At 40.6% G+C, this 15160-nt stretch overlaps 1 protein-coding gene and 1 long non-coding RNA gene across 2 annotated transcripts in view; one reads left to right on the top strand and one right to left on the bottom strand.

Moving 5' to 3' along the window:
* LOC112984304 (uncharacterized) overlaps nucleotides 1-7394 on the bottom strand; it is a 57892-nt gene extending 50498 nt beyond the window's left edge. Inside the window, exons 1-2 of the long non-coding RNA XR_003259439.2 lie at nucleotides 7325-7394; nucleotides 6143-6252 (exon numbers count right to left, since the gene is read on the bottom strand). This is a non-coding gene — a long non-coding RNA (uncharacterized LOC112984304). The remainder of the gene's footprint in view (nucleotides 1-6142; nucleotides 6253-7324) is intronic.
* A 487-nt stretch (nucleotides 7395-7881) lies between these two features.
* Nucleotides 7882-15160, top strand: part of SMPD3 (sphingomyelin phosphodiesterase 3) — a 139816-nt gene continuing 132537 nt past the window's right edge. Inside the window, exon 1 of the mRNA XM_026102097.2 lies at nucleotides 7882-8081. The gene's annotated coding sequence lies outside the window, so the exon portion shown is untranslated. The remainder of the gene's footprint in view (nucleotides 8082-15160) is intronic.

Below are 15160 nucleotides of genomic sequence, written 5' to 3'. Positions count from 1 at the left end.
AAGAGTATTTTAAACATCTCACAGACAGAAGCTGGTAATGTATTCCAAAACAAGGAGCTTTTTTACTGATGGCTGGCAGTGAAGTGCGTTCCTTGAGACCCATTTTAACATCTCTGAAAACAAACTTTTTCTGAAATATTGAAATTAACAACCTTGAAACTCACAAATCCATAATGTTCAAAGAATTAAGAACTATTTCTCAGTAGGTTTAACAAGCCAAAGAGCCCCTACCTTACAGTAAATATGTCTAACCTGATTTTACACTTCATACAAAAAAAATTAACATCTTTGTTTTATTGCTGTCTTCCACATTCTCTATAGTAGCTTCAATTTCCAGGTTATTAAAGTATATATCCTAAGTGTCGAGTGATAGAGCTGTAGGCACACACAAGTTCCCCCATTATTAGGCTATCCAGAAAAACAAGTATTAAACATGGCTTGGAGAACTTTAAAACTAAATGTACTTTTCCAGTAATCCACAGATTTGCTGCCAAAGTATTGCTTTAAATGCAGCAATTTTCTCAAGCTTTAAATGGAAGCCTTGCACACCCCTTCTCTCAAGAAACTCAACTATTAAAAGCAAGGAGAAATAATTAATAACACTTTTTGAGCCCTAAGAAGGTAGAACATTATTTTGAAACAGCTGTAACCCTTAGGACTTGGGAATACTTGAACACAGAGAGAACTGCCCAAAATTGGCTTGTGCCTACTAGTTAAATACTAATTTCAATTTTGATTAAGTGGTCAGCCCAAAAAGCAGGAAGGGACAAGCATTTAGGAATCACTTAAACATAGAAAGGGCAAATCAGAAAAAATCCCCAAATTCAGTAACTGAGTTGTAAGTGATGGTTTCAATGCACTGGACATCTGCTGATTTTTTATTTATTTTTTATTTTTTTAAATAAAGAGGAAGGCCTAAAGTGTTATATAAATCCAGTAATGAAGGAATCTGCACTCTCAAAGATGAATAGAGAACAAGGAACACAAACAAGGGTATCCAGCTCAGGACAGGAAGACAAAAAACTGAAAATGATAAAAAGGTCATGGTAGCACATATTCTTACAAATAAGTTCTGGCCATCTCTCAGAAATACTTCTACTTCTTTTATGGCCAATACCTTAATCAAACATCTGATCCTAAAATAATAATAAAACCTCAACAGCTTATTTCATTTCTATATAGAAGTTAGTCAAACTATTTATATGTACAAGAATTCTGACAAGCTATTTTTATTTAGCCAGCGAAACCAACGATAGAAGAGGTGTCTGCTGTATCTATTCCACTTCATTAAAACAGTTCACAGAACAAGAGTGTGAGATGCCCTGCTGTTTCTGATTATCAGAACAAGACTAATAGCCATCTTCTACTTCTGTTGCTCATTTGGATGCTACAGTCATTCTGGCCAATTGCACTTGAAAAAGGATAGATTTTTTCAGAAATCTGTAGTATAGTCCACTAGTCTAGATAAGCATACTTCTTAAGAGTTGGCAGGTCCAACCATAACTATTCAATGGACAACTTGTTGCACAGCAATAGAAAATTCTTGACTTCTTCAGTAATCAGCAAATCAGACCTGAAGTGGAAAATAAACATTTGACTCCTTTGGTGTCTTTTGTATACTTTACCAAGCAATACAATAATGGACTGTGTGTCCTCAATAAGTTTGTGTGTTTTCCTCTACTTGCTCTCTAGTTTTAATTCCTTGGTTGTACCTGTTTTACCAGCAAGACCTAGAAAGGTGTGCTTTTTAAATGAGATTGCGTAGATTTCTAGTAAGCACTTCATAGAAATAAAATTAAAAAGAAAAAAGATTTTAGATTGCTTCCTAATGCTGATGAGCTAAAAAACAACACCAAAACAAACAAACAAACAAAAATCCCTCCCCCCCCCAGCCTAGCTACAAAGCCTAGCACATCTCATTCCATAAAGATATCACCCAAATACTGGATAAATCACCCACCCTAATCACTTCATAAGAGCTAATAAAATTTGATTTTGAACTTAGTTAAATTTTTAGCACTAGATATTTGATGTCAGCTAACTAAATTAAGTGTGATACTGGTTTCTTGAATATTAACTCTGATTGCTGGAAAGGACAATATACAACAAAGTTACTTTCGTGAATTAAAAATACCATTGTTACGTTTTCTAAACGCAGTTTGCTCTATATATTTGATTTGACTGTGTTTTATACTAATGTAATATTTCAACAACATATTGCTTTTTGATAACACAACTTGCAGTTAAGAGCATAAAAGTGATTAGAATGCAGTTTCTTGAGGTGGACTGAAGAAAACTATCAGACTCTTCCTGTATCTGGTAAAAAACATTGGGTTTTTTTTTCCTTACATTTCAATAAAAGTAGCCTGTAATGGACAAAAATGTTCTCGGGTTAAAATTATTGTATTTTTTTCCTGCTGAAGAAAAATGATTCTCATCCATAGCAATAAAAAGGTTTCCTCCATAAATTACAGGTAGCCTCAAGCCAACGTCATGTACCATAAATACCAAATGAGAATACCAGCTGTCAAGCACTAGATGTGTTCATGTCTTAATCTATGGTTATTTGCCTTCAGGTTGCATGGTCCAGTAAGTGTTTTAGAATCCATATTACAAGGCTACAATAATGGCTTTGTGCACAGACCTTTAGTTCTTGATGGCACACTGAATCTGGAAGGAACTGCTACCCCGTTGTTGTGCAAACCCAAGAAATATTGCATGTCAGGGTTTGTCAACATTATTTTGACTGTGTATTTAGGAAGCTGAATTCAAACAAAGCTGTTTTTTAAGGAACTGGTGTTTAACTGGCACTTTTTTTTTTAATTATTAAACTTGTAGGGCCATGTTTTCCTGGCTTTCAGAAATCGAGACTGATGCCATTCCACTAAAGTTGTTAAACTGAAGGCGCAGCAAAAGATTAAACAAGCTTACTTTTATTGGACCTTGCCTATAAAATATTTTTGTGTATCACAACAGCAGCATGAATGGAAAGCCAACCCAGTCTTACTCTGTTGATTGATTTTTATCTCCTGAGAGCTTCAGATTGTATTTTACTTATCATAAGGTTCTGACAGCAGGACAGTTCATGTAATCAATTCTTTCTTCTTTAGATCTAGGACAGCTGCCTTACAGTAAAAAAGACTTAGGCTTCTTTCTATATACTTCTGTCTACTATCAAAAGTATTCCTGTCTTTAGTTTTTCACCTTTCATGTAGGCTCCACAGTAAGAGAAGCCATGGCATGAAATTAAGATAGGAGAATTAATTTCCCACAGCAGGTAGTAATAAATGAAAGTATACAATTAAATCATATTATGACTTAAACTATCTTTCCATAGCAATGACAGAAAAGAACCTGCAGGCAGTAATTCCAGTACCTACCCCAATGCCTTAGCTTCTAGTATACAGTGCTACATTTGTTTCTTTCTTCCTGTGCTTTCTTGAATTCCCTTACCTGAATGATTCCCAACAGTATGCCACATTACAGCTACTGCATTGTGCTCCATTTCACTTCTGGCAACATGACAGCTGTAGTCTCCTTCTGTGAAGCCAACCTGCTTATCTTCTCAATTCCCTGAATCTTTGAGGATTAGCGGCTGAACTTTCTAATTAGCCCCTCTTCGCATTATTGTTTGACATCTCCCCTTGCATAACTGTGACATCTCTTCTTTGCTCCTGGATTGTGAACTGTTCCTCATAAGAACATTTCTAGACGTTCTAAAATCAACTGCTTTCTCAGTTCTGTGCCTATTTTTTCTGTGTATTTAGTATCTACCCTTGAACAATGCTAAACATACTATTGCATCTATATGCAGAGAGTTCTGGGCCATGGTATCTGTCATACTGATAAAGAAATTAACTTCAAATGGCAGAATTATGAAAGAGTTACGCAGGGCATCTCAAATCAATTTTCAGTACTCTCTATGTAAACTGAAAGATCTGAAAATAATTTTGAAAAACTAGTCAGTTTAGAGAGATCTTAGGGGCAGATCAAGGTGGTCTCTAAGAAGGACTTGATTTTTTTAATAGAAAGTTTATTGCATTTTTGAGTACTTATATAGCTTAAGCTTATTCTTCTATATATCCTTTCAATCGATAAGGTTCTTCAGTTCCTCAAATATATGTGGTTCTTAGTGTATCTGGCTGTGCCATTTCTTTTGGCTAGAGCATTTGGCACACTCCCTTCTATCATTATATCAAATAGAAGAAAATTCTTCCACCTCTGTTTTAACTTGTTGTGAGTTTATTCCTTTGATAAGGCAATGAAAGTGGTGACCCCGCATGGCTGTAATTGACCAAGGGTGGGAAAATGGAGGTAGTGAAGATGAATCATGACATCTGCTGTTCTTCCATGCAGTATGAGAAAACCTTTGGAAGCATAATTGGACAACCCTTAGACAGAATGATCAGTGATTCTTCAGTATGTCTAATTAAATGTTTACTAAGCTCATCAATAAGCATTTGGATTTACAATAAACTAGAAACAAGCAACATATTAAAGAATCCTTAGATAATAACATCAGTAACCCTTTTCCTGCTTTCCTTTTTAAGATAGATGAGCTGCTGAGATAAATACAGGAATTTCATTGATACTGGGAAGAAGTTTAGTCTGTCTAGCTTCCCTGGAGCCCATTTTGTGTGTTCAGGAAAACAGGAGTCACTGTCTGCCTGGTAAGCAGGCCGGTTGCTGCTGACAACAGCACATCACAGCTGCTGTTAAAAGAAGCCAGGATCCATGAATCCAGTTATTCAGCTGTACTTGAATGGCTGATGATTGTCTATGTATGATCTTAAAGAACATTTCCTATTTGATTTGATAAAGTCATTCTATTTTTACTTATGTCTGGAACCATGTGGAACTCTAACAAACTTACTTAACTTAGGCAGACCTGATTCCAGTTTCAAAGGTAGTTCTCAGGCATTTTTATATGAATTTGGAAGCAAAGTGATGTTTGTTCTTCTGTTTCAGTGCCCCAAAAGTTATAGTTCATTTCAGGGCTGGGGTATTAGGAAAGGGAAGGGAAGAGGAGAGGAAGAAAGAAGTGAGATCTGATGTCTGAATTACCCAGTTTACCTGTAATTTGTATAAAATCGCTGTTCTCACCAAGCCCTTTAATTGAAGGACAGTCTGAACTGTGTTACTGTTTGAATTAATATTTTTAGATCTTTCACAACTATTTTGACTACATTTTGGATGTGTCTCTATTTCAAATTTTCTGCTTTCTGGAGCAGAAAATGGTAAATGCTTTAGTAGGAGCCTTTCAGCTGAAAAAAAGAACAAACTTGGCTTCATCAGGATTAATAGGGTGGGGGAAGCAAAGCTACGGTTGCAGTGGCCCCCCTCCACGCTAGCACTGCCAGGTTTGCTTATTTCTGGTCTTGCATTTTGAGAGTGCCCTACAACTGCATATATTCCTGAAAGTTTTCCTCAGCTATCCTCGTTATGTAGCTAGAAGAGCTAGGCTCTTCATCATTTAAAGTTTCCTGCTATCTCAGAGATAGCATATACCCCAAAAATTGCAGGCCAAAAGATATCGCTCCAGCTTTGTGCAAGTACATTCTATCGTTGCTTGAAGATGAAGGAAATGACAAAAAAAAAAAAAAAAAGAAAGAAAGAAAAAAAAAGAAAAAGAAAGGGAAATCCTTTTTTCCTCCCCAATTTGCTCTTGACTATGCCCTGAACTCATCTTTAATAATCTCAAGAATCATTATTCAGAGTGAAGCATTTGTTTTATAGCCCCATAAGTATTTCCCACACCTACAGTTGTTTCACATGAAGAAAAGTTGTAATAAAATAAATACTGTTTTAAGCTTAACTATTGTACATTACCACAATTGTATAATGCTGAGAAGTTCAGGTAGGGCACTGAGAATATAGAATTACCTGATCTTTTGTGAAAATACTGGACAAGTCATTTCAGGAAGTAATTTGGCAGTAGTCAGGTAGCAAAGACTTAGAATAATCATCAAACAGCTGTAGGTATTCCACAGATTTTACTTACACTGTGATGAAGCTGGTATGCTGGTGGCATAGAATGTAATGTCAGAATGGGAATCCCTTACAGCAAGACAAACCCTACAGTACTTTAAATGCAAGAACCATTGTACAACATGAAATATCAGAGTCAGCATCAACATCTCACCTTTTCAGGCTAGCTGCAGAAGTGAACTTGCTCAGTAGAGTGTAGTTGCATGACCAGTTGCTATCAAGGAAAACTGTTACGTTGACTCTAAGAATTATCCAAGAAAGCACCTGAAAGGGGATGAGAAATCATTGCAATATCCACTCATTGGAAAAACAAAAATAAAAACAAAAACAACCCCCCAAACAGTTATATCTAACTTTTTCTGCATCACTAGTTTAGAATAAACTATGTAGGGAAGAAGACAACCCAAAGGAAGGTTTTGCTGCTTAGTTTAAATCAATAGCCCTAGGTTTCTTTCATATTGTTTTCCAGTTTCCAGTATAATTGCTAGAAAAACATTTCTTAGACAAGGGTGATGGCTGGGCTCCGGGGTTTCAAAGTAGCATTAGCAGCGGGCATACATACTACCTCAACATACAGGATTCTAGGATCCTCTCAACAAAGAAAAAGCTTAAGCATGATTTAACACTCTCTCCTTCCACTTTGGTGAAATTCCAAAGAAAAAAACCTTGGCGAGGTAAAATATGCAAGTTTTCAGTATCTTCACATAATCCATGGTAAGAGACAGTGTCACGCTCAAAGGTCAAAATTGACTTGCTACCCCTCAACACTTCAACAAGTGTTCCAAGATTCTCCTACCATGGTCATTATCAAAAATGTAAATTAACTTTTAGTCAAAACTACACTGAATAGTCTCTTTCTCTTTTGATGATCAAGTGGATAGAAAACATACCTGGAAACATGACTCCTCAATTCTCTTCCTAGTTTTACCTTTGCCAGTTCATTTGTAAGTTAATTAATAACTGTGCTCACCCTACTTCATCAAATGTTCATAATTACCTGAAGAACCCTGTATAAACACAGGGATTAGAGATGCCTTCCTGAAAACCTGCTGCAATTGATAGTCATTGTATTTTTTTGCTTCGTTTTGGGGGTGTTTTGCTTTTGAGTAGCAACATAGCATTTAAAGTCCTGACTTTGATTACTTTAAGTAGCTTCTGAACACTGTAGGGGGATGGGAGGGGGGGTGACAGTTTTCAGATCTTACTCCAAGACCACGATAGCTATAGTATTACTTATTTTTCCTCAATAAGCCCCTAATACCATGGAAGAACAGCAGAACCTTAGACTCTTGTTGAAAAAGCCGGAAAAGGGTCAAACATTTTGAAAAATCCTCACAGAAAGCGAGACGCGCTGGCACCCGCTGACAACACACCACCGAGGTGCAACCGCGGCCCCCGGACGCCCGGCAGCAGCGAGGGGCGCGCTGCCCTGAGGCAGCACCAAACCGCCGGTGCGTCAGTCCGCCCCGCCCTGAGGCGACGCTGCTCGAGCCCCGCCCTCGCGCAGCGGCCCGCGCCGAGGGGAGGGCCGCGAGGCCGCCGGCTCCCCGCCGCGGCCTGACGGGAAGCACCGCCCCGCCGAGCCCCCCGGCGCTTGACGCGCGCCACAAGCGGCGGCACTACAACTCCCGGCAGCCCCCGGGCGCAGAGCCACCCCCCCCCCCCACCGTCCGCCGCGGGGTCGCCTGGGAAGTGTGGTCCTCCCCGCCCCTTCTGCTCGGCCACCGCCCGCGGGCCGGGCCCCCGCCTGGGGCGGGGCGGGGCGGGGCGGGGCGGGGCGGGGCGGCCGCAGCGCGGCGCGTCGAGGCGGGGGGCGGCGCGGCCCTCCCGCGCCCAGGGGCGGGGAGCGCGGAGCCGGCCCCGCCCGTGGCGCTCCGTGGAGCTGTTCAGCGCCCCGGTGCTGAGTCTCCCCCCGGCTCACGGAGGCTCCGGCGGCGGCGCTCCCTTCCCACCGCTCCCCCGGGCGGCGATGGCTCCGGCGCCCAGCCGCCCCCCCCGGGCACTGTGAGCGCCCGCCCGCCCCGGCCCGGCCCGGCCCCCGGCGTGGATGCAGCAGCTCCAGGCGCCCCTGGCTCCGCGGGGGGACGCGGCAGGTAAAGCCCCCGTTCCCCGCCCGCCCCACGGCCCGAGGGGCTCCCGGCGGCGCGGGCGCCCGAGGCGAAGGCAGGCGCGGGGCGGCGGGCGGGCAGCGAGCAGCGCGGCGAGCCGCGGGGAACAAAGCGGCGCAGCACACACGCTTCGAGTACTCTCGCTATTTCAGTTTCCAGCGGGTGGGGAAGGGGAGAGGGGAGGTGGGTGGCTTTTTTAACTGCAAAAATCTGTGCTTAGCTCTATCGAGAGAATGAAACGTCTCGCCTTACACATCTTTAAATGTATTAGCCTGCTCTTAGAATACATGCTCACAGCAGTCAGCCGTGTGGTTCAGCGGTGGGGAAAAAATAAAGGCAGTATTTGTCATACAGGTAGTGCTATGGCCAAGACTGCAAAATGGTTTCCTTGAGTACCCTCCTTAGCTGTAGTGCCTGTATGGATTTTGCACCGATTAATTTCTTTTCTTCTTCTGTGTGGATTCCTAGCCCCAGCAAAGAGCTGGGGCAAGCAGCAGAAGGCTCAAGGCAGACTAGCGTGTACAGTCCCTGCAAATCAGTGTCAGAAAAGCAAGGAAGAAATTCCAGTGTATTTAAGGCCAAATGACAAGTTGCATCCTACATGAATTCATTCACAGCCAACCATTGTGCTGCTATGCCTGATGTCTCAGGCTTCCTCAGCGTTGGGTGATGAGTAGGGAAACGAGCATGCATATTAAACATGCATAATCAAGCAGCAAGTGTTCTTCACTGTTTGCATTATAGTCACTTCTGTTGTCAAAGGGGTGGTGAGTGTTTCTTAACTATCAAGAGATTGCAAATACTACCCCAGAGAGAACAGGCTGTGGCTGTACTTATTGTGTTGATAATACAAGTTGACTTACAATTTCTCAGAGTGGCATGGTGGGGGGGGAGACAGGGAAAAAGAAAACTCTGCAGTCTTGTTGGGTGTAGACAGTGAGAATTAAGTTTAACCTAGGAGAGTGCATGTAGCCAGACAAAGAGCTCTGTTTCTGCCTTGATATCGACACGCAACCAGAGAACCGAAGTAACAGAGTACAAAATTGCTTCCTTTGGAGAACCAAATGCAATCCAATTAGCATACTCTTTACATTTTATTTCTCACTTATATCAACAAAAAATTCGTGTGCAAGGCATCCCCCTTTCCCCATATTACTATTATGTATTAAACTAAAAAGAAGGCAGAAAAGCAGTGACTGGGATCAGTATGGCTTGAAGTGAGTCTCAGCTTGCTTAAGTTCTCATGCTCTAGTCTGGGTAGAAATACTAATACTTTCTGTTCATTGAATTAACCTTTTTTGGTACTAAAGATTAAGATCCATGCATGTAATTCAATTCCAGGAGAAGATGCATTTGATTTGTCTTATATAGGCTGGATACTATCTCAGTCCTTGCACATCCCACTGTCCCTCCAATGGCAACCTTGGACATCAGGTCCTTAGAAGTAGCCTTTCAGAAATAAACTATTGTAGTAGCACAGCTGAGAAAATCTGTGCATATGACTGTGCAAGGCAAGCTTCTTCCAGCAGAAATACACTTCCTGATGTGGCTCTTCCCTACCTCTGACTCTTCATCTGTGTAAGATAGCTGCTTGCACACTCTGAGGCTTCCATGTGTGATTTAAGCCATGCTATGGCATTTTTCCCCCCATGGGGAGCAATTACTACAGAGTGACAAGTCAACCATTTTGGTCTCAGCACATCTAGCTGTTTAGTGACAACCACAGCATCCACTACCTAAACCAGTCTGAATATCCAGCTGTGGAAGTTCCCTTCTAATTTAAGAGAGCACTATTAAACCTTAAAATAGGTCCTCCCCCTTTTTGGGTAGGAATGAAAGAGGCTTAATGTTAGGAAGGCACTGTAGACATTCCAGTTGTGTGTTTTCAGTTGCTGCTGCCTGCAATAGCCCTCCAGGAGCCACTAAAATAGCGGAACAGCTAAGCCTCCAGCATGCTCTGACCACACCCCTGCATTGCCATAATTCATGAACAGACTCCGTGCTTGCTGCCACATTCATATTTTTACCTGGTCAGGTAGGACAAAGCTGCTTTGTGCTAATGAAGTCAGTACAGCATGCTGTTAGCACAGTCAGTGAGCTGGTCTTCCCAAAACATTTTTATAATCAAGGTCTTACTTCTGTTACCCCTTATGTTGCTCATGCTAGAGGCTACTGCAGATATAATTTTATGCTAATTTACATTTCAGCTTGGGCAATAAACAATCATTTTTTTCTGATTTAAAATCCACTGACTTACCCTGTCCAGTTATCATACATTCAGCAGAGTACAATAAATTTTAAATTACAAGCTCTTCATGGAAATGTTTATTTAAGCCTCTATACTGTACTGAAGTCATGGAAATTTCCATTACATTTAAGTAAAAGCCTACTTTTCAAACTTGGACTTATGCAAAAAAAAATGTCCTGGAAATATTTTTAACATTAGAGCCACTGTTATGATCACACTACACAGCAATAGAGTAAGTTAGACACAGTATCCTTATAAACACAATCAGTATAAAACATTCTAGTTAAAATCAACAGGTGCTATGAAAAGCAGAGACTAGTGTTCCTTAAGTGCTAGTTGTATGAGGGAGAGTAAAAAGACATAGGCCTTTAAAAGAGCCAAGTTACCTATGTTACCATAGAAATCTTTTGTTTAACATGCTGTTCTGTTCTTTGGATTGGGGCTGAGATGGCCTATGTACTTTACACAACTCCAAAAAGAGGAGAAAAATTTTATGTATGGTGTCACTTTCCTGCTTGAGTTCTAGCAGTGCACAACATTAACTAGATTTTACTTGTCACCATAAACATCCTTAATTTGTGAGTATGATACTCCCAACTCTACCCTTTGAAGACATTTAAATATGCACAGCACAATAAACAGTTATTGAACACTGTGCATCCTGCAGGAGGGGGGCCTGTTAATTTAAAACGAGTCATCCCAGTGACTTGCTCCAAACAGCAAGTAATATTCTCAGTAGTTTTATCCTAACTTGAGAAAATTTAACTGTGAATTTTAAGCATTTGTGGCAAGTTCTCCATAACACTCAAAAGTAAACAGAAGAAAATTATAGCCACTCTCCAAGCAGGATTGTTATAATCATGTACTTTCATGTATCAGAGGTCAAAGTCACTGTAAAATCTGGGAAAATGTTAGACTATGGTTGAATTGTGTGCCATTGTTTTAAGGAACAGTCCATAATTTGGACTGACAATGTAATGTTGACAATTTGTGCAGAAATATTCATCTCCATTTTATTTTGTCTTGAACTAGCTTCTGGGAGACTTACAGTTCGGAGACAGTATCCCTGTAGAATGGCAACGAGTACAAAACTTCCTCTTGACCAAGTTCCACTCAACTTTGTTTCTAATGGTTGGGGTGGGGATAAGGGCAGGGAGAGGATGGGATTGGGGGGAAGCCCTGTACTTAAGGCTGTAGCAATCCATCAGGAAGTCATCAGATTTTGGTGATTCTTGGCTTAGTTATGCAAATACTGTCCTTTGATGGCTGTATTGTCAGGGTGAATTACTCAGCTTTTACTCTAAAAGCAGGCAGATTTCTGCCATACCTTAAATGAAGCAACCAGCAAACATCCTCTTAACTTAAGTCAAAGCTGGCACGAGCACCTTCATTACAAACAATATCTTGGTGGAGGTGAGAGGAAGACTAAAAGTCTCTCCGCTGTGAGTCTTGTGCTACAAGTCTGAGGTTTAGCAAGTATATTCAAAGAATTCAAAACACACCGTGCGAGCTGACCTAACTCTCTTCAATGGGAGTGGATGCTTAGGCAGCACGCCAGCTGTTCCTGCCTGTGTGGTTATTTCCTCTGGCTGTTGGACTACTACGCTTCACGTTAAGTTTTCACTCACCCAGTATTCTGTAGATAGCACGTAAGATGTGCCTGAACTAGTATCTGGTCATAAGAAATGGACAGAGACTTACTCTGTAGTTTTTCCCCAGGTTTTTCGCTCCTGTTTTGAGATTTATCAGAGGCTGTCAAAAAGTTGCAGGAAATTCTTTAGCCAACTCTTGCTACTTCTCCTCAATGCAGCTTGACAAAACATGCAGATAAAGCCAGCTAGAGTACCCCATATGAAACAGAGGACCAAACGCTTTAGGAATTCTGAAACAGCCAGAATTCCTATTAGCTTCAGCTTAAGGTGAGTATACAGCAGTCTCTAGATTTCAGTCTAAAATATCTCAGATGACAAAACAATGCAGGAACACCACAGAAACAACATCTATGCATAAGCAGTTTTCCACCCTTAAAAAGTTTAGGCTCAGTTTTATGCCTATAGAGACTATTGTTAGATTTGGAGGTAGGGAACAACTCAACTGACATGGGTTGAGTATCTTTGCTTTAGAAGGGCATTTATAGCATCCCAAACAGAGCAGGCAAACATTAAACTGGCATTCTAAAACATGGGAAACAATTCCAAGAAGTGTCCTTTGTTAGCACTCCCAGAGCACGTGATAAAGTTTACACTTTAAAGACTAGCATGTGACCTGTAACAGTTCAACTAAAGAATAAGAATTCACGAGATTTGTCTAAGTTATGTTTAGTTTTGAGATCATTCAAAACATTCTTCAAATAATTAAAAGCATCTATTTACTCCATTAATAAGTTACCAGAAAATGGGTTACAATTAGACAACATAAGCCAAGAAGTACTTCATATTCAACTCAGGACATTGAAGCTCAGACTCAGATCAATCTTACAGGGAAAATATCTCAAGATGTACTATGAGTTCAGTGCAAACTCCATAGAGCATGTCCTGACCATTCTTCTGGTTAGTTGAAGGCTGTAACACAACTAGAGAAAAAGTTTAACAGGTATTTACAATACAATCCGAGCAACCCCTGAAAGTACCCCTAAAAGTACCACCAGAAGGTACTGATCTGAACAGTATTCTGTTACCACTATATAATTTCAAAGTTTAAGCACAAACAGCTCCTTAAATCTGAAAACTGAGCTAATGAATTCAAGACAAGTGGTTTTTCCTGTGGAATTTAAATCTATCAACTACCCTAACTCAACCACAATCTATTTAGATATTAACAATAGCAAAAAATAACCTACAAACTGGCAAGCCATATCTGTCACTCAGAAGTATACTAGCTTTTAATTTATTTTTAAAAACTGCATCAGGGAGAAGAGAATCACAGGATTCCATCTGTCCCTCTCTTGACTATTTCCAAAGTTAACATTTGATTTGTTTTTCTGAAAGAGCAGTGCTGCTGTTAAGATTTTATTAGAAATTGGCATACAGTTTCCTCATACTGCTTATGATCAGGTTTGCTTCCAAACTTTGCAGTTCGAACCAAGTCTTACTTGCCCCTTTGGTTTTCAGCTGTCAGTGGAAAAGAGATTAATGCTGCTTTGATGAAAAGGAAACATCATGAGGAAGTAGGAGATAAGATGTAGAGGCAGAAGAGAGAGAAATAAGTGAAGTGAGACAAGGAAGAGGAGATCTATGTGGTGCCTGGATGACACTTAGGAGGCTTAGAAATTGAAGACAACATAAAGGAGAAGAAGCGATATCAGGGTCAAACAGCAATGCAGGACTCAATTTAAGGAGACAAATCAGGACAGAATGCAGGTTAAATATAAGTTTGGATTTACAAGGACTTAAAAAAAAAACCTACATACAATCCAGAATGAACATTAAGACTCCTTACTTGGTATTCTACTACACCATGTACTCAGGCAGACACATCAGTGTCTGACCACCCATTATAGTCTCTAGAATACAGACATCTCTGCAGAGAACCTGAAATCTAAGGCTAACAGCACATGACAGCCAGGGCAGAAAGTGAAAAAAATCCATTCAGATGGAGCTTTGCCACATTTAACTAGGAAAAAAGGGTACTTAACCTGGTAGGCTGTTTTGAATGCTGCTACCCACATGCACTTGTTATCCTTGCTTTGCATCACACCATAGACAGGCCATCATCAGAACAGCACTTGTTATACTTTGCATCAAAATAACCCGAATAACTTCAAATTAATGGAATTTAATAGTTTAACTATAAAAGTGCTTTCATTTAATTCAACATTACCATGTTGCAAGAGCTGTTGATTTATCCTCAACTTTTCAAAACAGGCCTTCACATCACTATTGAAGCCACTATTCATCTGTCATGAATTATGCTAGCCTTCACTATCTCTTCAATTATTTGTCCATCTGATCACAGAAACAAGACTGATCAATGCTGTCATTCTGGACAAAGTCTGGTGGCTCACTGAGCAGGCAATGAACTTAAGATCCATGGTTCTCCAACCAAGTCACTTACTTGCTGTTACCTGGGGCAAGACACTTCAAGCCTAACTACTCAGTCTCGCCAGATTTATTCTACTCCTGTCAGAGTCACAAGTCCTCAGCCATCCCAAGGGTTCAGCCTGGAAGAGCCTTAAGTCTCGAGATAAGGAAATGGCAGGGTGAATCATGCATCCACTGTATCATTGAACTGCTGCTCCCACTTCCTTCCTGCTGTAAACTGCTTTATAGGGAAATGTATATTAGCGTCAAGACTAACCACATTTATTCCTCTAACTGGCAGTGACAATAGGCCAATAGTTTGTTTTACTGACAAGATAATCATTGATCAAGTGACTGTTTCTTTATGACATGCAAACCTGCTTTTTCCTCCATAGTTTTTAGGACACAGACTTTTGTATCACATCTAATAAGCTTTGTGAATCTTGTTTTGACATATCTGTCAAGGAAACTTCCAAAGAAGTGTGGCTAAGAGCTTTATTGCCATTGTATTTCTGTATCTGGCAAGAAGTTTCCCTGTTGCTTTGAAGCGAATTTCACATGGAGCCAGAAACCCTAGGAACAGATTTCTGATCAAGATGGAGCTGTCAGAGTACCACAACATGGGCAGTTTATGAATTTACTGTGCCTCTAAATTAGAGTCTTACAGTAAATTCTAGTGCTGGAGAACAGCTAGCAGTTATGTCAGCATAGTTTTGGTTTTGCACCGATGACAGTGTAACGTTTGACACCTTATATAAGAACTTATTCACTTTTGAAGTTCTTGAAAGTTACAGCTC

The sequence above is a fragment of the Dromaius novaehollandiae genome, chromosome 13, assembly GCF_036370855.1.
Source record: "Dromaius novaehollandiae isolate bDroNov1 chromosome 13, bDroNov1.hap1, whole genome shotgun sequence".
Lineage (NCBI taxonomy): Eukaryota > Metazoa > Chordata > Aves > Casuariiformes > Dromaiidae > Dromaius > Dromaius novaehollandiae.
This window is presented reverse-complemented; position numbering and strand designations above follow the sequence as displayed.